Genomic DNA, 24,447 nt, shown 5'->3' with positions numbered 1-24,447 from the left:
GCCTAGCTAGAAGGATTTTGAGCATAACCTTGTTAGCATTGAAATGAGAAAAATTGTATGGTAGTTTGAATAGTCTTTGACATTGCCTTTATTTGGAATTGGAATGAAAACTGAACTTTTCCAGTTGTGGCCACTGCTGAGTTTTCCAAATTTGCTGACATATTGAGTATAGCACGTTAACAGCATCATCTTTTAGAATTTTAAGTAGCTCAGCTGGAATTTCATCACTTCCATTAGCTCTGTTTGTAGTAGCAATTCCAAAGGCCCACTTGACTTCACACTGTAGGATGTTTGGTTCTAGGTGAGTGACCACACCATTGAGTTTATCTGGGTCAATAAGACCTTTCTTGTATAGTTGTTCTGAATATTTTTGCCACCACTTCTTAATCTCTTCTGCTTCTGTTAGGTCCTTACCTTTTCTGCCCTTTATTGTAGCCACCCTTATATGAAATGTTCCCTTGATATCTCCAATTTCTTGAAGAGATCTCTGGTCTTTCCCATTCTATTTTTTTTTCCTCTATTTCTTTGCATTATTCACTTAAAAAGGCTTTCTTATCTCTCCTCGCTATTCTCTGGATCTTCACATTTAGTTGGGTATGTCTTTCCCTTTTTTCCTTGCCTTTCACGTCTCTTCTTTCCTCAACTATCTGTAAAGCCTACTCAGACAACCACTCCACCTTCTTGTACATCTTTTTCTTTGAGACAGTTTTGGTCCCTGCCTCCTGTATAATGTTATGAACCTTGGTCCATAGTTCTTCAGACACTCTATCTATCAGATCTAATCTTTTGAATCTATTCATCACCTCTACTGGGTGATATCATAAGGGATTTAATTTAGATCACACCTGAATAGCCTAGTGGTTTTCCCTACTTTCTTCAAGTTAAGCCTGAATTTTGCAATAAGGAAATGATGATCTGAGCCACAGTTAGCTCCAGGTCTTGTACTTATTGATTGTGTGGAGTTTCTCCATCTTTGACTACAAAGAAGATAGTCAATCTGATTTTCATGTTGACCAGATATCTGCTGAGGTCCATACATAGAGTCATCTCTTGTGTTGTTGGAAAATTGTGTTTGGTATGATCATCATGGTCTCTTGACAAAACTGTTGGCCCTTGCCCTGCTTCATTTTGTACTCCAAGGCCAAACTTGCCTGTTATTCCAGGTATCTCTTGACTTCCTACTTTTGCATTCCAATCTCCTGTGATGAAAAGGACATTTTTTTTTTTTTTTGGTGTTAGTTCCAGAAGGTGTTGTAGGTCTTCATAGAACTGGTCAACATCAGCTTCTTTGGCATCAGTAGCTGAGGCATTGACTTAGATTACTCTGATGTTGAATGGTTTGCCTTGGAAACAGACCGAGATCATTGGTTTTGAGACTGCACCCAAGTACTGCATTTTGGACTCTCTTGTTGACTGAGGGATTGACTAGCAGGAGTAAAGAGAATTCTAAAGAGTATGAGGGTGGCAGATGCAAGGAACAGCCACTAACTCTAGGACTCAGTGTGCCCAAGGCATCCTTACCCCCAGGGATGAGATGTGGACCTTCTTGGAGAAGGCAAGATCAGATTCATGGGATCATGATCAGTTTGGTGCTGCACCCACAGAACCCACAGAAATCCACCCTATAGGGGTGGGAAAATTGTTCACCAAAAGGTATCTTAACAGAGGCACTTTGCTACTAAGTGTCCTATATCTCTTAAAGAAATTGATTTAGTAGTTAAAATTTTTTTCCTGTAAAGGAGGAGTCAAGGTCAACTTCTGAGTATGAAGGACTGGAAGAGACTGAGGTTTGAGAAGCATGGACAAGATTTTCAATAATCCTGATGAAGAATGGGCTTCTCTTGTGGCTCAGCTGGTAAACAATCCACCTGCAATGCAGGAGACCTGGATTCGATCCCTGGGTTGGGAAGATCTCCTGGAGAAGGGAAAGGCTACCCTCTCCAGTATTCTGGTCTGGAGAATTCCGTGGACTTTATAGTCCATGGGGTAACAAAGAGTTGGACATGACTGAGTGACTTTTACTTCAATTCACTTTATGAAGAGTGGGAGCTTGTGTTGAAATTGTACTAAAATTGCAGGGCATTGTTGAAGCTGTTGATCATGAATTTATGGTGGAACCCATCCCTGCTGGGTGGTACTTTGGTGCGGGGAAGCATAAAGTCCATAAGTGTCTCCAACAGTGCAGGTTTTGCCAATAGATGCTATTGACAGAGATCAGAGTGAGGGTACTTCAAGGTATTAAAGGGATTAGAAAGAGAAATTGAAAGCGGAGAGGAGTTTGCACTGATTTACAACCATGTGATTTACTAGAATGAACATCTGGGTTTTCATCTCCCCTGTGTCCCATGTTCCCAGATACAGAAAGCAAAAGCTGAGGAGTTCTGACCCCACCATGGTACTTTCTGTGCAGGACAGCTGGGGCAAGATGGGAGAGCCAAAACTTGTTTATGCATGAGACTTGGCTCAGCTATTTTTTCCACTGATTGCACAAGAAGGATTCCAATTTTATTTCTTCTGAATTTTTGAAGGTGAGAAGAGAGAGTAAATGCCTTCCAGTGGCACCGAGACTGCAGAAAGAGGGCTTGGCATCCAGGGACAGGTCTGCTCATCTCTCTCCCAGCATCACAAGGAGCACTAATTGGTGGATTCTTAAGTCCTGTAGGGTAAACACAGTATCAAAGAGTTTAGGGAAAGCCAGGGGTATGGAAGACAGATTGGATAGATATGTTTCTCTATATTGCAGTATGATATGTTTAATAAACCCTCCTACCAGCACTTCAAGGCTATAGTTTTTCCAGTGGTCATGTATGGATGTGAGAGTTGGACTGTGAAGAAGGCTGAGCGCCAAAGAATTGATGCTTTTGAACTGTGGTGTTGGAGAAGACTCTTGAGAGTCTTCTCAAGAGTTGGATCTGCAAGGAGATCAGCCTTGGGTGATTTTTGGAAGGACTGATGCTAAAGCTGAAACTCCAGTACTTTGGCCACCTCATGCGAAGAGTTGACTCATAGGAAAAGAGTCTGATGCTGGGAGGGATTGGGGGCAGGAGGAGAAGGGGACGACAGAGGATGAGATGGCTGGATGGCATCACCACCTCGATGGAAGTGAGTTTGAGTGAACTCCAGGAGTTGGTGATGGACAGGGAGGCCTGGCGTGCTGCGATTCACGAGGTCGCAAAGAGTCGGACACGACTGAGCGACTGAACTGAACTGAACAGCACTTCCTGACACTAGTCCTGCAACTCTCCAATCTAGTCTCCATATTTTAGGGAGTTTATCTTTCTTCCATCATTCATTGTTAATTATACAAGTAATATGTCAATGTATTCTCCTTACCTTAGTCTTATTTCAGTTGACACTAAAGACCTCTTGAGTACCTAAATCCCTCAACTCACTTTGTTATTCCTAACAGGAAGGGAGTGCTGGTACTACTTGAGAGGTTATTGTTCCAGAAGCTTTCTGCACTCTCATGCATCTATCAATCCACATCCACATACATCTACAAGCATACAGATGCACAAATATTTAGCACCACCTTTAGGGAAGAAGGAGAAAGATGGGTCCCTTAACAGTATCATAAGATGCAATACAATATTTAGACCCAGGTGCTGATGTAGAGACAGAGAGTTATAGGAAAGGAGTCATGAAATATGAAGCCAATAATATCTGAGTCTGAGCCCCATTTAGTAGCTCTGTAACCTCAAGCAAGCTATTTAACCTTGTGGTACCTCAGTTGTGATGCTTAAAGAGGAAAGCACTTTGCACACAGAGGTTGTTGAGTTACCTCTTCTATCTATGAGTTTCCATCGTGGCTCATATGCTAAAGAATCTGCCTACAGTGCATGAGACTCTGATTCCCATCCCTGCATTGGGAAGATCTCCTGGAGGAGAAAATGGCAGTCCACTCCAGTATTCTCGCCTGGAGAATCCCATGGACAGAGGAGCCTGGCAGGCTACAGTCCATGGGGCAGCAAAGAGTTGCTTACAACTGAAGCCACTTGGCACGGCATGGCTTCTATATATCTGTCTATCTGTCTATCTATATTCATCTATCTTCTATCACTGTCTTCTTCACCCACTCTCACATCTCTCGTTTTCTCATCTGATAGATTTTTTTTTTAATTACAGTAAGAACCATGTCTCAAAGAACTTGCTTGGAAAACAAACATTGCCCAACACCACATAGAGTTTGTGAGGGGTTTTTTTTTGGGGGGGGGGTCTTTTTTTTCCAGAAAAGTCAGCTGCTTGGCAGAGGTCCAAGTTTCAAGTTTCCTAAGTGCTGATGGTGGCCTTGAACGCAGGCCAGGATCTCTGTCCAGCAGCGTATAAATCTCAGCTGCCTGGGCCTTGCTGCATCTTCTGCACACGATGTCCTCAATTAGCAACATGAAGCTGGGCAGCCTCTTCCTCCTGGCCATTCTCCTCACCCTCAACACAAGACTCCAGGCAATTGGTAAGTCTCGTCCCACCTCTCAGAACAAGAGAGTCAGAAAGGGGAAAATCTAGCACTCCTGTGCAGTCTAAAGAGGGGGTGGAGCGGGGACGGGTGAACCTGGAGAACAGTCCGCATGAGGAGACACCGGGGCACACTTCGATTTTCCCCACGAGTCCCCATGCCAGCATCGCTCTGTGTCTGCCGACCTCCTCTCTCCCTTTCTCCAGAGGCCAGCTTTCCATTTGCACTGCCCTCACCTCCTCCTCTGTCTCTGCTCCATCAGCTTCTGGGTATGTTCCCAGTATCTCTACCCTCTCCTTTCCATTTGCTTCTACCTACAAACAAATACATTTCTGCATTGTTGAGAAACATGCTTCTGAACCCACTTCCGTTTTCTGTCTTTCTTGACAGTTACCAATCCCACCTGAGCCCTTCTAACATCGCTTCAACCATCACCACCACTACAATCACCACCAACATCCCCCCTTCACCAATTATCCCCCGACTTCACTCTCCCAAAGCATCAGTTTCTTCCTGGTTGACAATCTAATAATTTTTTTCAATAGTCAACCTCCTTGGTATTTCTGCAGAATCTGACATTGTTCATGATTTTTCCATCTGAATCTGTCTTCCGTGGCTTCTGTCTTTGCTCTTCCTTTTCTGTGCTTTTGGCTTTCTTTTCCTACACTTCCACAGCCAAAGATGATTTCTCTGGCTGTCTTGCTCCCCCCATATAAGCAATGACCAGACTTTGTCAAAGCTTCTTTCACAGTTTCTCTTATAGCCTTTGCAATCTGATTGCCACCACCCTAGTTACATACCTGGACCCTTGCAATACTCTTGGAACTCTTTCTCCTCTAAAACACATGTGTGTTGAATTCCAGCCAACTCTACGCTTGAATGTGAGATTGTTCTTCCCAAAGTGCAGCTCTAATCAGGCGACTGATTTCCTCAAAATGTAAATATATTCTCTTATGTGACAACCTCCTCAACCCCAGACTGTGGAAATCTCCTTAATCCTTGAAAGTCCCAGTGTACTATTTCCATCATAAACATAATGGACACACTCATTTCTTCTAGACTAGGGCAGTAGTTCTCAAACTTTAATATGACAGGAATTACCCAAGGATCCGGTTAAACTGCAGACTGTGATTCAGGTCCGGGATGGAGTCCAAAATTCTGCATTCTTAACAAGCTTCTAAGTGATGCTGATGACGCTGGCCTACAGACCACATTTTGGGTAGGAAGAGGCTCTGCCAATACTTTAGAATCACCCCAGAAGTGTATTAAAAAGCCAAGACCCTCGACTGGACCAATTAAATCAGGCTCTCTGAGGTCTCAAGCTCTGTGTTTGCTTGCGTGTGTTTACTGAGATAAAATTTACCATTTTAATCTGTACCACTCAGTGGTTTTTAATATATTCACAATGTTGTGCAGCCATCACCATCTAATTGCAGACCATTCATCACCCCCTAAAGAAAGCCCATACCCATTGTCAAACTCCCTGTTCTTTCCTCCCCACCCCCACCCCCTTCTAATCCACTTTCCATCTGCGAAGCATTTTTCTATTCTAGATATTTCATGTAAAGGAAATTATATAACAATGTGGGCTCTTATGTCTGGCTTCTTCAACATTTTCAAAATTTATCTAAATTTAGCATATATCAGTACTCCATTCCTTTTTATGGCTGGATCGTATGGCTCTACCAGGTGTGATTTATACATTCATCAGTTGATGGACATTTGTGTTATTTCTACTTTGTGGCTAGTAAGCAAGTTATGCTGCCATGAGCATTTGTGTGTAAATTTTTGTGTGAACATGCTTTCAGTTCCCTTGGGTGGATTTGCAAGGAGTAGAGTTGCTGAGTCATGTGGCAAGTCTATGATTAATTTCTTGAGGGACTGCCAAGCTCTCTTTTCCACAGAGCCTGTACCAGTTTACCCAACATCAATCTGTGAGAGTTCTCAACCCTCCCACATCCTTTCCAACACTTGTTGACACCTGACTATTAATTATAGCCATCATAGTGATTGTGGGATATCTTACTGTGATACCTCATTGTGGTTTCAATTTGCATTTTGCTAGTGATTAATATGATTAATGATATTGGGTGCTTTTTCATATGCTTAATGTTCATTTGTATGTAATCTGTTCAAGAAGTGTCTAATCAAGCCCTCCCTTTGCAAGATGGGAGGGTTTGTCCTTTTCTTGCTGAACTGTAGGAATTCATTATATATTCTGGATTGTTGTCATTGTTTGGTTGCTAAGATGCGTCTGACCCTTTTGCAACCTCATGGACTATAGCCCACCAGGCTCCGCTGTTCATGGGATTTCCCAGGCAAGAATACTAGGGTGGATTGCCATTTCCTTCTCCAGGGGATCTTCCTAACCCAGGGAACCAACCCATGTCTCCTGCGCTGCAGTCAAATCGTTCACCACTGAGACACCTTAGAAGCATGCTTTAGACATTTGACCCTTATCAGACATACGATTTGCAAATATTTTCTCCCGCTCTGTGGATTTTCTTTCCATTTTCTTGGCAGTGTTCTTTAATGCACAAGAGACTTTAATTTTTTGAGGGCCAACTTATATGCCTCTTTTTTTGCTTTTGTTTTGGGTGTCATATTTAAGAAACCATTGCCCAATCCAAGGTCACAAAGATTTATACCCATGTTTCCTCCTATGAGCTTTATAGTTTTAACTTTTACATTTAGGTCTTTGATCCATTTTGAGTGAATTTTTGTACATATGTGTGTGTATACTGTATGGCTGTGTGTTACTCACTTAGTCGTGTCTAACTCTTTGCAACCCCATGGACTATAGTCCAACAGGCTCCTCTGTCCATGGAATTCTCCAGGCAAGAATACTGGAATGGGTAGCCATTCCCTTCTCCAGGGGATCTTCCTGACCCAGGGACTGAGTCCAGGTCTCTCAAATTGCAGGTAGACTCTTTACTGTCTGAGCCACCAGGGAAGCGCATACTATAGGTGTGTATGTATGTATACATATGATTCGAGGCAGTAATCCCAATTTATTCTTTTGCATGTGGATGTCCATTTTCTCAGCACCATTTATTAAAAAGGCCATTCTTTCCCCATTGGATGGTCTTTGTCATCGTGTGTGACTGTATTTGTGAGTTCAAATCCCAGCTAATTCTCTAGCACAGTAATCACTAAACCACTCCTATCTAGTCTTTGCAGTCCCTTTCTCTTGTCACTTATTATTAAAGACGCATAGTGTTGTGAACTGTGGCTATTTCAGAGCAAACTTGATTTCCCATCCGAGTTTTAATCTGCCCTGTTGATCTGAAAACTAAACGTCCCAATTTCCTGAAACATCTAGTCCTGTTCCTTACACAGAGTTGATATTTTTCTTAGAATAAGTTAATGAATTAGAAACAAGGGAATGAATGAATGAGTAAATGAACCATGAGCAAATGAATGAATGGTTGGATATTGACGTAGAGTTGTGGTTCCCTAGTTTTCCTCCACAAATTGGTAAAAGCTGATTAAATCCTAAAATGTCAGACATACTGGCTCTGGAAGAATCTCTAGTCCATCTCAGCATCAGCATCAGCTGGAGCCCTCATTAAAATATATAAGTACAGGCTCAACCCTGGAGAAGCTGAGTAATTAGGCCTGAAGAGGTCCTACTATCCGTAGTTCATTTTAAAGATGCTTGTTATCATCGGCCACATTTGGGAGTCACTCATCTACTAGCCGGAGAAGGCAATGGCAGCCCACTCCAGTACTCTTGCCTGGAAAATCCCATGGATGGAGGAGCCTGGTGGGCTGCAGTCCATGGGTCACTAAGAGTCAGACGGCTGAGCGACTTCACTTTCACTTTTCACTTTCAGGCATTGGAGAAGGAAATGGCAACCCACTCCAGTGTTCTTGCCTGGAGAATCCCAGGGACGGGGGAGCCTGTTGGGCTGCCGTCTATGGGGTCGCACAGAGTTGGACACGACTGAAGCGACTTAGCAGCAGCAGCATCTACTAGCCTCTCTTTACTTGCTCAAACCACAACACCAGACAACCTCCATTTACAGAGTATAAAAGTGAGATTGGAAGAGATTCATAATGTGACGGCAGAGGCAAGTCAACCCTATGGCAGGAACCACAGTGAGAATTCTCTTGGTGGTGGTGATATACTCGTGGTGGAGGTGTTATTCTTTTGCCCAAGTCTTTGATCAGCTTCCAGGGCTGCCTCCGTCTTTAAACTCTGTCTCCAGGAGTATCAAAGAGCCGCACTGAGACTTTTTGAGGAATCTGAATCCAATAAATTCTCATCTGAAGTAATTTCTTGACCTTAAGGGGCTCTACTCTGTATTCAAGGTTAATTTCACTGAGTTGTATAGCAAAAAGGACATGTGCTTTAAAAGAAAATGTCTCTGAATTGAAATCCAAATATTCCTGCAAATCCTTCAGATATTATTTGATGGAAGGGTCAGATGAGTTTCTCAGTGAGTTCGTGTTTAAACAATGAAGACCTAGATCAAAGTGTATTCTGATGTTATTAGGTCGTGGTCATTTACAACATAAATATTCATGGTATTTAAGTGTCTCAACCCAGTCTTTTCTGACCGTGAAGGTGTCTGTGAGGAGCAGTGCCGAGAAGACTGGGACTGCGCGGCAGGAGAGAAGTGCATCGGCAATGGCTGTGGCCACGTGTGCTCACCAGCCCCGCCAGCAAGTGAGGCTGAGCGCCCTGCCTGATGTCCTGGGCTTGAATGGACTATACACTTGGTCTTCCCAACCTTTCAACAAATGTTCAATAGTAATTTATCTTGAGTACGGTTTTGAATGTTTTCAACATAAAACATTCAAAGGATGGGGTGTTCTTTGAACTCCTTCATCATGGTACCATTGCATTCAGTCTTCTCAATTTTTTCCAGCACACTCACTTTCAGTTCAGTTCATTTGCTCAGTCATGTCTGACTCTTTGTGACCCCATGAATAGCAGCATGCCAGGCTTCCCTGTCCATCACCAACTCCCAGAGTTTACCCAAACTCATGTCCATCAAGTCAGTGATGCCATCCAACCATCTCATTCTCTGTCATCCCCTTCTTCTCCTGCCCCCAAACCCCCCAGCATCAAGGTCTTTTCCTATGAGTCAACTCTTCACATGAGGTGGCCAAAGTGTTGGAGTTACAGCTTCAGCATCAGTCCTTCCAAAGAACACCCAGGACTGATCTCCTTTAGGATGGACTGGTTGGATCTCCTTGAAGTCCAAGGGACTCTCAAGAGTCTTCTCCAACACCACAGTTCAAAAGCATCAGTCGCTTTACCACCCCCCAAATATATATCTAGGTTGGAAAGCAAGACTCCACAACCAAAGCTATAGAAACCACCATTACCCAGAGAAACATCACTGTTGGTCATTCCACACTTACTCTGTTCATGTGTATGGATGTGTTAGTGATTGCACATTTTTAACTTATTAAGATATTTAGCCTTCCCTCAGCACATTTTAGTTTTAACTTTTTATTATGGGCAATCTATGTACAAAGCAGACAGATTGGTATAATGATACACCATGTACCCATCACCCAACCATTGTCAATGTGTGGTCTTTCTTCCTTCTTGTCTAATCCCACTCACTTCCCCCATCCCTATTATTTTCAGATTCCAGGCACTATTTTATCACATTCTATGTGTATTCTACATGTATCTCTAAAAGAGAGGATAAGGTTTATCTTATCTGTTTGGTTGTTATTTTATTTACTGTTGTAGATGTATTTACTGGACACATAGTTTTTCATTATATAACCTATTTTATTTCTGCAACCTGTCTATCTTTTTCTCTCTCTTATATTATAAGTTTTGCATTTAGAAAGCTTTATGTTTTTTGTTCTAATAGGTACCTTCTATCAAGACCTTAGTGTACTAACTGGGGTCCCCACCCTTTATTTATTATTGCCTATAGATTTCCTACTATGACTAATAGTAAATAACACTATGCGAAGTCGATTCAGTCGTGTCCAACTCTGTGCGAACCCATAGACAGCAGCCCACCAGGCTTCCCCGTCCCTGGGATACTCCAGGCAAGAATACTGGAGTGGGTTGCCATTTCCATCTCCAATGCATGAAAGTGAAAAGTGAAAGTGAAGTCGCTCAGTCGTGTTTGACTCTTCCCGACCCAATGGACTACAGCCTACCAGGCTCCTCCGTCCATGGGATTTTCCAGGCAAGAGTACTGGAGTGGGGTGCCATTGCCTTCTCCAAAATAATACTATAGCAATAGTAAATAATAAAAATAATTCATTTCTTTCTTTATTCCTCCCCACTTCCCTATTCCCAGCAGTTAAGTTTAAGCAACATCCTTGCATTTGCACTGAATCTTGTTAAGGTACTTATCAAGCTTACTCTGCTTTTCGTATGTTCTTTCCTTGTCCTTCCTGATATTTAATAGATATATTGTCACAGCATATAGAGGGTTCATAGGCTCTCTTCATGAACATTATTGAGTCTTAATTCTTCTGTAAGTATGTATTTAATGACCTTACTAGTCCCAATTTTCCTATCTCTCCACTCCTTTGGTTGGCTGACAGTCAACCTCTAGTGGGTTCCTTAGGAAGCTCTCGTAGGAATGATGTCCCCAGGCTTCTCTACCAATCACCTCATCGCTTTCCTCAGATTTCTGCACAGATGCAGACACCTCATTGGTCTGGTGGAAGGTGGTGTTTAGTCCCCTTCCACCCACTCATATTCTGGAGTTTGAGGGGATATCTTGTTCTACAGATCTGTTGTCTATGTGTTTTGAACTGTGCTATTTTGATTGCTCTGTTTTTATGGGGAGATTCTAGAAGGTTCAAAAACTATGCCAATCTGCAAAATTAAAACCAAGTTCCCAGAATCTGACATTATTTTTGTCTCACAACTACCAATTATCTCCTTTATGAAGTGTCTACTAAATTCTTTTCCCCAATTTACTCTTTGGTTATGAATTGTTACTATTGACTTATCATTGACCCACAATGGTGGTGGTGATGTGATTGTTGGTTGAGATGTTCTTTTGCCAAAGGTTTTGATGCAACTTTCAGGACTGCCTCCGTCTTTAAATTCTGGATCCATGAGGATCAAAAAGTCACACTGAGACCTTCTTTAGGGATTAGAATCCAGTAAATATTTGCATCAAAAATAATTTCTGGACCTTTAGGGGCTCAACTCTATATTCAAGGTTAATTTCACTGAATTGATTAGAAAAGGGCACATGTGCTTTAAAGGCAAAGGACCCAGAATTCAAGTCCCAACTCTGCCATGGACCAGACAATCTCTCAGTGGCCTCATCTATAAACTACAAAAAATAAAACCTACTGGTTAAAGATCATTGGGATTACCGTTAACCTGCTTTCCTTGCATCTTTCTTTCCTACAAAGACTTCAGTCCTAAGGAATTACTCCAAATACCCCTGCAAATACCTCAGCTATTATTTGCTGTTAGGGTCAGATGAGGTTCTATGTGAGATCATATTTAAACAGTGAAGTCCTAGATCAAAGTATATGCTGCTATTGTTATGCCATGATCATTTATAAGTATTTATTTAGTTTAAGAGTCTCAGCCCAGTCTTTTCTGACCGTGAAGGTGTCTGTGAGGAGCAGTGCCGAGAAGACTGGGACTGCGCAGCAGGAGAGAAGTGCATCGGCAATGGCTGTGGCCACGTGTGCTCACCAGCCCCGCCAGCAAGTGAGGCTGAGTGCCCTGCCCGATGTCCTGGGCTTAAAAGGACTATACACTTGGTCCTTCCCAACCTTTCAGCAAATGTTCAATAGTAATTTATCTTGAGTACGGTTTTGAATGTTTTCAACATAAAACATTCAAAGGATGGGGTGTTCTTTGAACTCCTTCATCACGGCACCATTGCATTCAGTCCTTCTCAATTTTCTCCAGCACAGTCACTTTTCCACCCCCCAAATATATATCTATGGCTGGAAAGCAAGACTCTACAACCAAAGCTATAGAAACAAATAAATGGAACCCGCATCCTTTTGCCCAGAGAAACACCATTGTTGGTCATTCCATACGTACTCTGTCCGTGTGTATGGACATGTTAGTGATTGCACATTTTTAACTCATTATGATATTCAGCCTTCCCTCAGCACTTTTTAGTTTTAACTTTTTATTACAGGCCATCTATGTACAAAGCAGACATATTGGTAGAATGATACACCATGTACCCGTCACCCAACCATTGTCAACGTGTGGTCATTCTTCCTTCACGTCTAATCCCACCCACTTCCCGTCATCCCTGTTATTTTCAGATTCCAGGCATTATTTTACCACATTCTCCATGTATTCTACATGTATCTCTAAAAGACATGTATAAGGTTTGTCTTACCTGTTTGGTTCTTATTTTATTTACTGTTGTGGATGTATTTGTTAGATACATAGTCTTTCATTATATAACCTATTTTATTTGTGTAACCTGTCTACCCCTTTCCCCTCTCACTTATTATGTTTTGCATTTAGGAAGCTTCATGTTTTTGTTCTAATAGCTACCTTATATGAAGACCTTAGAGTACTAACCTTGGTCCCAATCCTTTTTTTTTTTTTATTACTGCCTACAGATTTCCCACTATGAGTAATAGTCATATTAAAATTAGCTCATTTCCATCTTTCATTCCTCTCCCATTCTCTGTCCCCAGCAGTTAAGTTTAAGCAATATCCTTGCATTTGCACTGAATCATGTTAAGGTACTTATCAAGCTTACTCTGCTTTTCATATGCTCTTTCTTTTGTCCTTCCTGATATTTAACAGGTACATTGTCACAGCAAATAGTTCATAGACTCTCTTCATAGAACATTATTGAGTCTTAATTCTTCTGTAAGTATGTATTTAATGACTTTGCTGCTGCTGCTACGTCGATTCAGTCATGTCCAACTCTGTGAGACCCATAGACGGCAGCCCTCCAGGCTCCCCCATCCCTGGGATTCTCCAGGCAAGAACACTGAAGTGGGTTGCCATTTCCTTCTCCAATGCATGAAAGTGAGAAGTGAAAGTGGAGTCGTCAGTCGTGTCCGACTCTTAGCGGCCCCATGGACTGTAGCCCACCAGGCTCCTCCATCCATGGGATTTTCCAGGCAAGAGTACTGGAGTGGGCTGCCATTGCCTTCCCAATTTTCCTATCTCTCCACTCCTTTGGTTGGCTGACAGTCAACCTCTAGTAGGTTCCTTAGGAAGTTCTTATAGGAATGATGTCCCCAGGCTTCTCCACCGGTCACCTCATCTCTTTCCTCGGATTTCTGCACAGATGCAGACACTTCATTGGTCTGGTGGAAGATGGTGTTTTGTCTCCTTCCACCCACTCATATTCTGGAGTTTGAGGGGATACCTTGTTCTACAGATCTGTTGTCTATGTGTTTTGAATTGTGCTATTTTGATTGCTCTATTTTTCTGGGGAGATTCTAGAAGGTTCAAAAACTATCCCAATCTGCACAATTAAAACTACCTTCCCAGAATCTGACATTATTTTTGTCTCACAACTTCCAATTATATCCTTTATGGAGTGTCTACTCAATCCTTTTCCCCATTTTTCTCTTAGAATATGAATTGTTACTATTGACTTGTAAGGAATTCTGGATCCAAATTGTTGTGTACTTGTATTATAAACATTTTTTCTCAATCAGGCTATTCTTTTCTCATCTTAATGTTGTCATTCAATTTTAATGAGATTCCGTCTACCTATCTATTTTCATGGTCAGTAATATTTCTGTAAAATTTAAGAACTATTTGCCTATCCCAAGGTTCTGAAGCTATCTTTTATAGCATTTTCTAGAAGCTTTATTGCTTTACCTTTCCCTTAGACCTATAACTCACTTAAACAGATTTGTTGTAGGGTGTGGGGTAGGAGACAAGGTTTCTTTTTTTTCATACAGACAGCCCAGGTCATCCAACCCCATTTCAGTCCTGCAAGTTTGCTAAACTTATCTTGATTCTCATCTTGGTAATTGTTGGTTGTATAAAATTTCAGAGTCAGCTTATGCATTTTTGTGACAAATACTTCTACAGTTTTGACTGGGACCATATCAAATTTCAATTTGGGAAAGAAATTAATATCCCTAAAACACCGTACCTTTTCATCCAAGAACATGGCATCTGTCTGCATTTATAAGATAGTTAAATTTTTTTCTTTGTTGTATCATGTACCCTTCTGCACATAATTAGATAGATGTATTTCTAGGGAGCTGATCATTCTTGAATGATATTGTAAAGGCATTTGACCTATTTATTCTGAGATTGTAAGAGAAGAGCTTTTAACCACATATTTCTGCTCATCAGCCATCTGTAGCATCGAGTGCAGTGAACACAGGGATTGTGGGAGAGGAAAACAGTGCATCCAGGATGGCTGTTGGTGAATCTGCTCCCCGCTGATGAGTGTAGGTGAGTCCTGACTTTCTCCACCCTGCTCTGTCCTGGAAGAGTTAAGTGCATGACGTGATCTGATCTGGCACAACTGTGTGGTCATCCAGAGAAACAAACCGGAATGCAGAGGTGTTTATGATAATCACTGTATCTGGAGTCACTTGTCTAGTGCAGCCTCTCTTCACTTGCCCAGGCCATACATCAGTCACCCAGGTACAGATGATAAAAGTGAGCCAGAAAGAGATGAATCGTGAGGGGGCAGAAGCAGGTCAGCCCTGCGGTAGGACCCACAGTGAGAATTCTGTTGGTGGTGGTGATGTGATTGTTGGTTCAGATGTTGTTCTTTTGCCAAAGGTTATGATGCAGCTTCCAGGGCTGCCTCCATCTTTAAATTCTGTCTCTATGAGGATCAAAAAGTCACATTGAGACCTTCTTTAGGGATTAGAATCCAGTAAATCCTCTACTTGCATCAGAAATATTTCTGGACATATAGGGGCTCAACTCTATATTCAAGATTAATTTTACTGAATTGTGTAGAAAAAGGGACATGTGCTTTAAAGGCAAAGGACCCAGAATTTAAGTCCCAACTCTACCATGGACCAGACAATCTCTCAGTGGCCTCATCTATAAACTACAAAAAATAAAACCTACTGGTTAAAGATCATTGGGATTACCATTAACCTGCTTTCCTTGCATCTTTCTTTCCTACAAAGACTTCAGTCCTAAGGAATTACTCCAAATACCCCTGCAAATACCTCAGCTATTGTTTGCTGTTAGGGTCAGATGAGGTTCTATGTGAGATCATATTTAAACAGTGAAGACCTCGATCAAAGTATACGCCAGCTGTTGTTACGCCATGGTCATTTATAACTATTTATTTAGCTTAAGAGTCTCAGCCAGTCTTTTCTGACCGTGAAGGTGTCTGTGAGGAGCAGTGCCGAGAAGACCGCGACTGCGCGGCGGGAGAGAAGTGCGTCGGCAATGGCTGTGGCTGCGTGTGCTCACCAGCCCCGCCAGCAAGTGAGGCTGAGCGCCCTGCCCGATGTCCTGGGCTTAAAAGGACTATGCACTTGGTCCTTCCCAACCTTTCAGCAAATGTTCAATAGTAATTTATCTTGAGTACAGTTTTGAATGTTTTCAACATAAAACATTCAAAGGATGGCGTGTTCTTTGAACTCCTTCATCATGGTACCATTGCATTCAGTCCTTCTCAATTTTCTCCAGCACAGTCACTTTACCACCCCCCAAATATATATCTATGGCTGGAAAGCAAGACTCTACAACCAAAGCTATAGAAACAAATAAATGGAACCCACATCCCTTTGCCCAGAGAAACACCACTGTTTGTCATTCCACACTTACTCTGTCTGTGTGTATGGATGTGTTAGTGGTTGCACATTTTTAACTCATTATGATATTCAGCCTTCCCTCAGCACTTTTTAGTTTTAACTTTTTATTATGGGCAATCTGTGTACAAAGCAGACATATTGGTAGAATGATACACCATGTACCCGTCACCCAACCATTGTCATCAGGTGGTCATTCTTCCTTCATGTCTAATGCCACCCACTTCCCGTCATCCCTGTTATTTTCAGATTCCAGGCATTATTTTACCACATTCTCCATGTATTCTACATGTATCTCTAAAAGACATGTATAAGGTGTGTCTTACCTGTTTGGTTGTTATTTTATTTACTGTTGTAGATATATTTATTCGACACATAGTCTTTCATTATACAACCTATTTTATTTCTGCAACCTGTCTATCCCTTTCCCTCTCTCTTATTACATGTTGTGCATTTAGAAAGCTTTATGGTTCTTCTTCTAATAGGTACCTTATATCAAGACTTTAGAGTACTATCTGTGATCCCCACCCTTTTTTTTTATTATTGCCTATAGATTTCCTAGTATGGTTAATAGTAAATATTACTATGCTGCTGCTGCTACTGCTGCTAAGTTGCTTCAGTCGTGTCCAACTCTGTGCGACCCCATAGACGGCAGCCCACCAGGCTCCCCATCCCTGGGATTCTCCAGGCAAGAACACTGGAGTGGGGTGCCATTTCCTTCTCCAATGCATGAAAGTGAAAAGTGAAAGTGAAGTTGCTCAGTCGGGTCCAAACCTCAGCGACACCATGGACTGCATCCCACCAGGCTCCTCCGTCCATGGGATTTTCCACACAAGAGTACTGGAGTGGGGTGCCATTGCCTTCTCTGAAATATTACTATAGCCATAGTAAATAGTAAACAATAAAAATAGTTCATTTCCTTCTTACCTTACTCCCCACTTCCCTATCCCCAACAGTTAAGTTTAAGAAATATCCTTGCATTAGCACTGAATCTTGTTAAGGTACTTATCAAGCCTACTCTGCTTTTCATATGTTCTTTCCTTGTCCTTCCTGATATTTAATAGGTATATTGTCACAGCAAATAGTTAGTTCATAGACTGTCTTCATAGTACATTCAACTCAGTTCAGTCACTCAGTTGTGCTCGACTCTTTGGGAGCCCATGGACTGCAGCACGCCAGGCCTCCCTGTCCATCACCAACTCCCAGAGCTTACCCATTGAGTCGGTGATGCCATCTACCATCTCATCCTCTGTGATCCCCTTCTCCTCCCACCTTCAATCTTTCCCAGCATCAGGGTCTTTCCCAATGAGTCAGCTCTTCGCATCAGGTGGCCAAAATATTGGATTTTCAGCTTCAACCTCAGTCCTTCCAATTAACACCCAGGACTGATCTCCTTTAGAATGGACTGCTTGGATCTCCTTGCAGTCCCAGGGACTCTCAAGAGTCTTTTCCAACATGACAGTTCAAAAGCATCAATTCTTCAGTGCTCAGGTTTCTTTATGGTCCAACTCTTACATCCATACATGGCTACTAGATAAACCATAGCCTTGACCAGACGGACCTTGTTGACAAAGTAATGTCTCTGCTTTTTAATATGTTGTCCAGGTTGGTCATAACTTTCCTTCCAAGGAGTAAGCGTCTTTTAATTTCATGGCTGCAATCACCATCTGCAATGATTTTGGAGACCAAAAAAATAAAGTCAGCCACTGTTTCCACTGTTTCCCCATCTATTGGCCATGAAGTGATGGACTGGATGCCATGATCTTCGTTTTCTGAATGTTGAGCTTTTAAGCCAACTTTTTCGCTCTCCTCTTTCACTTTCATCAAGAGGCTCTTTAGTTCTTCTTCACTTTCTGCCATAAAGGTAGTGTCATCTGCATATCTGAGGTTATTGATATTTCTCCTGACAATCTTGATTCCAGCTTGTGCTTCATCCAGCTCAGTGTTTCTCATGATGTACTTTGCATATAAGTTAAATAAGCAGGGTGACAATATACAGCCTTGACGTACTGCTTTCCTATTTGGAACCAGTCTGTTGTTCCATGTCCAGTTCTAACTGTTGCTTCCTGACGTGCATACAGGTTTCTCAAGAGGCAGGTCAGGTGGTCTGGTATTCCCATCTCTTTCGGAATTTTCCACAGTTTATTGTGATCCACACAGTCAAAGGCTTTGGCATAGTCAATAACGCAGAAATAGATGTTTTTCTGGAACTCTCTTGCTTTTTTCCATGATCCAGTGGATGTTGGCAATTAGATCTCTGGTTCCTCTGCCTTTTCTAAAACCAGCTTGAACATCTGGAAGTTTACGGTTCACGTATTGCTGAAGCCTTGCATGGAGAATTTTGAGCATTACTTTGCTAGTGTAAATAATGAAAAAGTAATTTTAAAAAACAGTACATTCTTGAGTCGTAATTCTTCTGTAAGTATGTATTTAATGACCTTACTACTACTACTACAAAAGTCGCTTCAGTCGTGTCCAACTCTGTGCGACCCCATAGACCTCAGCCCACAAATATCCCCCATCCCTGGGATTCTCCAGGTAAGAACACTGGAGTGGGTTGCCATTTCCTTTCCAATGCATGAAAGGAAAAGTGAAAGTGAATTCGCTCAATTGTGTCCGACTCTTAGTGACCCCATGGACTGCAGCCCACCAAGCTCTTCCGTCCATGGGATTTTCCAGGTGGGAGTACTGGAGTGGGCTGCCATTGCCTTCCCAGTTTTCCTATCTCTCCACTACTTTGGTTGGTTGGCAGTCAACCTCTAGTGGGTTCCTTAGGAAGTTCTTGTAGGAATGATGTCCCCAGGCTTCTCTACCAGTCACCTCATCGTTTTCCTCGGATTTCTGCACAGATGCAGACATCTCATCGGTCTGGTGGAAGACAATGTTTTGTCTCCTTCCACCCACTCATATTTTGGAGTTTGAGGGGATATCTTGTTCTACAAATCTGTTGTCTATGTGTTTTGAATTGTGCTATCTTGATTGCTCTGTTTTTATGGGGAGATTCTAGAAAGTTCAAAAACTATGCCAATCTGCACAATTAAAACCACCTTCTCAGAATCTGACATTATTTTTGTCTCACAACTTCCAATTATCTCCTTTATGAACTGTCTACTCAACCCTTTTCCCCATTTTTCTCTTAGGATATGATTTCTTACTATTGACTTGTAAGCAATTCCAGATCCAAATTGTCTTTGTTGTGTATGTGTATTATAAACTTTTTCTCTCAATGAGGCTTGTCTTTTCTCTGCCTTAATGTTTTCATTCAATGAAGAAAAGTTCATAATTTAAATGAGATTCCATCTACCTATTTTCATGGTCAGTAATATTTCTATAAAATTTAAGAAATATTTGCCTACCCCAAGGTCTTGAAGCTATCTTTTATAGCATTTTCTAGAAGCTTTACTGCTTTACCTTGCCCTTAGATCTATAACTCAATTGAACAGATTTGTTGTGTGGTGTGAGGTAGGAGACAAGGTTTCTTATTTTTTCATATGGAGAGCCCAGTTCATCCAACCACATTTCAGTCCTGCAAGTTTGCTAAACTTATCTCGATTCCTATCTTGATAATTGTTAGTTGTGTTGAACTTTCATATAAAATTTCAGAGTCAGCTTATCCAGTTTTGTGACAAATCCTTCTACAATTTTGACTAGGACTGTATCAAATTTCAATTTGGGAAAGAAATTGATATCTCTAAAACACCCTGTCTTTTCATTCAAGAACGTGGCATCTCTCTGCATTTATAAGATAGTTAAATTATTTTCTTTGTTGTATCATGTAGCTTTCTGCACATAAGTAGATAGATGTATTTCCAGGGAATTGACGGTTTTTGAATGACATTGTAAAGGCATTTGAAGTATTTATTTTGAGATTGTAAGAGAAGAGCTTTTAACCACATATTTCTGCTCATCAGCCATCTGTAGCATCAAGTGCAGTGAAGACAGGGATTGTGGGAGAGGAAAACAGTGCATCCAGGATGGCTGTCGGAGAATCTGCTCCCCGCTGATGAGTGTAGGTGAGTCCTGACTTTCTCCACCCTGCTCTGTCCTGGAAGAGTTAAGTGCATGACATGATCTGATCTGGCACAACTGTGTGGTCTTCCAGAGAAACACATCGAAAGGTTTATCATAGTCAGCAATATCTGGAGTCACTTGTCTAGTGCAGCCTCTCTTCCTTGCCGAGGCCATACATCAGTCACCCAGGTACAGATGATAAAAGTGAGCTGGAAAGAGATGAATCATGAGGAGGACAGAAGCAGGTTGACCCTGTGGCAGGACCCACAGTGAGAATTCTCTTGGTGGTGGTGATGTGATTGTTGGTTCAGATGTTGTTCTTTTGCCAAAGGTTTTGATGCAGCTTCCAGGGTGGCCTCCATCTTTAAATTCTGTCTCTATGAGGATCAAAAAGTCACATCGAGACCTTCTTTAGGGATTAGAATCCAGGTGGCAAGAATACACAGAACTGTACAAAAAAGATCTTCACGACCCAGATAATCACAATAGTGTGATCACTCATCTAGAGCCAGACATCCTGGAATGTGAAGTCAAGTGGGCCTTAGAAAGCATCACTACGAACAAAGCTAGTGGAGGTGATGGAATTCCAGTTGAGCTGTTTCAAATTCTGAAAGATGATGCTGTGAAAGTGCTGTACTCAATATGCCAGCAAATGTGGAAAACTCAGCAGTGGCCACAGGACTGGAAAAAGTCAGTTTTCATTCCAATCCCAAAGAAAGGCAATGCCAAAGAATGCTCAAACTACCGCACAATTGCACTCATCTCACACGCTAGTAAAGTAATGCTCAAAATTCTCCAAGCCAGGCTTTAGTAATATGTGAACCGTGAACTTCCAGATGTTCAAGCTGGTTTTAGAAAAGGCAGAGGAACCAGAGATCTAACTGCCAACATCCACTGGATCATGGAAAAATCAAGAGAGTTCCAGAAAAACATCTATTTCTGCGTTATTGACTATGCCAAAGCCTTTGACTGTGTGGATCACAACAAAATGTGGAAAATTCTGAAAGAGATGGGAATACCAGACCACCAGACCTGCCTCTTGAGAAATCTGTATGCAGGTCAAGAAGCAACAATTAGAACTGGGCATGGAAAAACAGACTGGTTCCAAATAGGAAAAGGAGTGTGTCAAGGCGGTATATTGTCACCCTGCTTATTTAACTTATATGCAGAGTACATCCTGAGAAATGCTGGGCTGGAAGAAACACAAGCTGGAATCACGATTGCTGGGAGAAATATCAATAACCTCAGATACGCAGATGACACCACCCATATGGCTGAAAGTGAAGAGGAACTAAAGAGCCTCTTGATGAAAGTGAAAGAGGAGAGTGAAAAAGTTGGCTTAAAGCTCAACATTCAGAAAACGAAGATCATGGCATCCAGTCCCATCACTTCATGGCAAATAGATGGGGAAACAGTGGAAATAGTGTCAGACTTTATTTTGGGGGGCTCCAAAATCACTGCAGATGGTGATTGCAGCCACGAAATTAAAAGACGCTTACTCCTTGTGAGGAAAGTTATGACCAACCTAGACAGCATATTCAAAAGCAGAGACATTACTTTGCAGAATAAGGTCCGTCTAGTCAAGTCTATGGTTTTTCCAGTGGTCATGTATGGATGTGAGAGTTGGACTGTGAAGAAAGCTGAACGCCGAAGAATTGATGCTTTTGAACTGTGGTGTTAGAGAAGACTCTTGAGAGTCCCTTGGGCTGCAAGGAGATCCAACCAGTCCATTCTGAAGGAGATCAGCCCTGGGATTTCTTTGGAAGGAATGATGCTAAAGCAGAAGCTCCAGTACTTTGGCCACCTCACGCGAAGGGTTGACTCATTGGAAAAGAGTCTGATGCTGGGAGGGATTGGGGGCAGGAGGAGAAGGGGACGACAGAGGATGAGATGGCTGGATGGCATGACTGACTCGATGGACGTGAGTCTGAGTGGACTCAGGGAGTTGGTGATGGACAGGGAGGCCTGGCTTGCTGCAATTCATGGGGTTGCAAAGAGTCAGACACAACTGAGCGACTGAACTGAACTGAACTAAATATTCTACTTGCATCAGAAATAATTTCTGGACCTTTATGGCTCAACTTTATATTCAAGGTTATTTCACTGAATTGTATAGAAAAAGGCACATGTGCTTTAAAGGCAAAGAACCGGACTTGAAGTCCGGTTGAACTTGAACCAGACTTCAAGTCCCAACTTTGCCATGGACCAATCTCTCAATGGCCTCATCTACAAGATACCAAAAATAAAACCTACTGGTTAAAGATCATTGGGGTTGCCATTAAACCGCTTTCCTTGCATCTTTCTTTCCTACGAAGACTTCAGTCCTAAGGAATTACTCCAAATACCCCTGCAAATACCTCAGCTATTATTTGCTGTTAGGGTCAGATGAGGTTCTATGTGAGATCATATTTAAACAGCGAAGTCCTAGATCAAAGTATGTGCTGCTATTGTTATGCCATGGTCATTTATAAGTATTTATTTAGTTTAAGAGTCTCAGCCCAGTCTTTTCTGACCGTGAAGGTGTCTGTGAGGAGCAGTGCCGAGAAGACCGGGACTGCGCGGCAGGAGAGAAGTGCATCGGCAATGGCTGTGGCCACGTGTGCTCACCAGCCCCGCCAGCAAGTGAGGCTGAGCGCCCTGCCCGATGTCCTGGGCTTAAAAGGACTATGCACTTGGTCCTTCCCAACCTTTCAGCAAATGTTCAATAGTAATTTATCTTGAGTACAGTTTTGAATGTTTTCAACATAAAACATTCAAAGGATGGCGTGTTCTTTGAACTCCTTCATCACGGCACCATTGCATTCAGTCCTTCTCAATTTTCTCCAGCACACTCATTTTACCACCCCCCAAATATATATCTACGGCTGGAAAGCAAGACTCTACAACCAAAGCTATAGAAACAAATAAATGGTACCCACACTCCCTTTGCCCAGAGGAACATAACTGTTGGTCATTCCATACGTACTCTGTTGTGTGTATGGACATGTTAGTGATTGCACATTTTTAACTCTAAGATATTTAGCCTTCCCTCAGAGCATTTCAGTTTAAACTTTTTATTACGGGCCATCTATGTACAAAGCAGACAGATTGGTAGAATGAGACACCATGTACCCATCACCCAATCATTCTCAACGTGTGGTCTTTCTTCCTTCAAGTCTAATCCCACCCACTTCCCCCATCCCTGTTATTTTCAGATTCCAGGCATTATTTTATCACATATTAATTCTACATATATCTTTAAAAGAGATGTATAAGATTTATCTTACCTGTTTGGTTGTTATTTTATTTACTGTTGTAGATGTATTTGTTAGACACATAGTCTTTCATTAAATAACCTATTTTATTTCTGCAACCTGTCTATCCCTTTCCCTCTCTCTTATTATATGTTCTGCATTTAGAAAGCGCTATGCTTTTTGTTCTTATACATATCTTATGTCAAGACCTTACAGTACTAACTGTGGTCCCCACCCTTTATTTATTATTCCCTATAGATTTCTTACTATGAGTAATAGTCATAATAAAATTAGCTCATTTCCTTCTTTACTTCCTCCCCACTTCCCTATCCCCAGCAGTTAAGTTTAAGCAATATCCTTGCATTTGCACTGAATCATGTCAAGGTACTTATCAAGCTTACTCTGCTTTTCGTGTGTTTTCCTTTCTCCTTCCTGATATTTAATAGGTGTATTGTGACAGCACATAGAGGGTTCATAGACTCTCTTCATAGAACATTATTGAGTCTTAATTCTTCTGTAAGTGTGTATTTAATGACCTTGCTAGTCTCAGTTTTCCTATCTCTCCACTACTTTCGTTGGCTGACAGTCAACCTCTAGTGTGTTCCTTAGGAAGCTCTCGGAGGAATGATGTCCCCAGGCTTCTCCACCAGTCACCTCATCGCTTTCCTCGGATTTCTGCTCAGATGCAGACACCTCATTGGTCTGCTGGAAGGTGGTGTTTAGTCTCCTTCCACCCACTCATATTTTGGAGTTTGAGGGGATATCTTGTTCTACAGATCTGTTGTCTATGTGTTTTGAATTGTGCTATTTTGATTGCTCTGTTTTTCTGGGGAGATTCTAGAAGATTCAAAAACTATCCCAATCTGCACAATTAAAAGCAAGGTCTCAGAATCTGATTTTTGTCTCACAACTTCCAATTATCTCCTTTATGGAGTGTCTGCTGAATCCTTTTCCCCATTTTTCTCCTAGTTTATGAATTGTTGCTATTGACTTGTAAGGAACTCCTGATCCAAATTGTTGCATGTATGTATTACAAACTTTTTCTCTCAATGAGGCTTGTCT

General features: G+C 41.8%; 1 pseudogene; it reads left to right on the top strand.

Annotated features, from left to right (window-relative positions):
* Window positions 1–2,100: 2,100 nt before the first annotated feature.
* The window catches only part of LOC105606875 (keratin-associated protein 10-5-like), a 42,767-nt pseudogene continuing 20,420 nt past the window's right edge, over window positions 2,101–24,447 (top strand).

This window comes from Ovis aries, chromosome 11 (genome assembly GCF_016772045.2).
Source record: "Ovis aries strain OAR_USU_Benz2616 breed Rambouillet chromosome 11, ARS-UI_Ramb_v3.0, whole genome shotgun sequence".
In the NCBI taxonomy this organism is placed as follows: domain Eukaryota; kingdom Metazoa; phylum Chordata; class Mammalia; order Artiodactyla; family Bovidae; genus Ovis; species Ovis aries.
Note: the sequence above shows the minus strand (reverse complement) of the source record. Positions and strands in the feature narration are given on the sequence as shown.